This window comes from Canis lupus, chromosome 36, assembly GCF_003254725.2.
Source record: "Canis lupus dingo isolate Sandy chromosome 36, ASM325472v2, whole genome shotgun sequence".
NCBI lineage: Eukaryota > Metazoa > Chordata > Mammalia > Carnivora > Canidae > Canis > Canis lupus.
The window spans coordinates 20683720-20685461 of NC_064278.1; positions in this window are offsets into that span (position 1 = coordinate 20683720).

Sequence of the window (1742 nt, forward strand, 5' to 3'; positions counted from 1 at the left end):
ATGGATCCCCCCTGGACGAAAACCCCATCCTCCAATTTACTTTTGCAGAACAACGGCATCGCTGCCCCTCAAGCTACAAAAGGCTGAATTCTGTCCTCTTCTCACTGTTAGAAGAGAGCAAGGGTGGAGTCCTTATCTCCACCTAAAGCTGTGAAAGACACATGCTGGAGGTCATGACCCCTTTAGCGAGTGAATAAACTGTAGTTTACTTCTTGGGGATGACATGCAGTGTGAAAAAAATAGATCGAAGACATACAGGCCATTGAGTCACGTACTCAACCTGGACTAGAGAAAGGGATTCCTTTGATGCTGAAGTCAGTTTAACCCTCCTGGAGCTCATCATCAGTAGGATGAGTATTTTTCTGGAGCACCTCAACCTTTATGGATTGGAGTAACTCAGCCTTCATTTAGCTCCCCACGTACCCCTCTTATTCACCTTGGTTCTATGTTCTTTTGTTCTTAATCTTATTCCATTATGAACCATGGGGGAATGACCTGGGTCTGGAGTTAACTTAAGAATGATCAATTTCCAGAGTAGGTGCAAGAATCTGTGATCTTCAGTAAGAATTCCAGAACATGTACAGAATGTCCTAATGTCCCAATGTAGACCCAGCAAGGTTGGTGGTGAAGTTACCCTTAAAAATAAACGACTGAAGAAACCAAGAACTAGCCAAATAAAGAGTCTTTGGTTTCCTATGAATTAGTTGAAAGGCCACTCAAAATGGAGCCTTCAGAGTGAAGAGACTCCGCATGCTGCATAGATCATTTACAATATTCTTCCCTTACAACCACATTCATATAAGCCTAGTAAATAGGCCAGAGACAAATGAAATTTGGAGAAAGAGTAATTCCTATGTTTTCTTGGGCTTATTTCTCAAAGTTTGGCAAATAATCAACATTTAATACTGTGAGCACATGAACAACTTGGCATTTGAGCACCTACAATTACATGCGACTCTCTTGAAGGGGTGTTCACCTGAGAGTACAGTAAGTGAAAGTGTGTACCACTGACTTGGAGTCTAGTCTAGATTTCTATTGTTCTTATGACATCAGGCTTATGCATCGACTACACTGATTTTTCAACAGCCTGAGAGGTGAGTATCATGGTCTGGCCCGTAGGCTCAGGAACGAGCCTGCGTGGACCTGAATCCCAGCTCTACTACTTGTTAACTGGTATCTCCTTGGAAAGTAATAGCCTTTCTGTGCCTCTGTTTTCTCATCTATAAAAGAAGATTAGGAATATTAGGATCATAACTAACCTCAGGAAGTCATAAGGATTAAAAGATTAATGTAGATAAGCTTAGCTTGCTGTTGGGCACATAGGAAGCGTGCTTCTGAAAGCCTCAGCTATTACTGTTACTATCTCAAGACACCAGGTTCCATTCTCCACCGCCCAGGAGGGAGTTCAAGAGAGGTCCTTTCAAGCAGCAGGAGCTGGAGCAGCGACTGTGGGTAGCATGCGTTGAGACTTTGGAAGGCTCCTCTTGACCTGCACTCTCTTGCAGAGTCCCCTCCTCATGGTAACTGCCCAGTTCAGCTTCCAAAAACTTCTCTGTTCTTCCCTCTCTGACCAAGGATCCATTCACCTTCTTTCCACTCTCAGCTGTTTTGGTTTTCTTCGAACATCCTTGTGTTCACGCAGATGTAGAGCCAGTAAGGCTCTTTGCTTCTCCAAGTCTGCACCTCTCACCGTTACCCTGCCCTGTCCATTATTCCTACTACAAAAAAATCCTCCTGGGAAG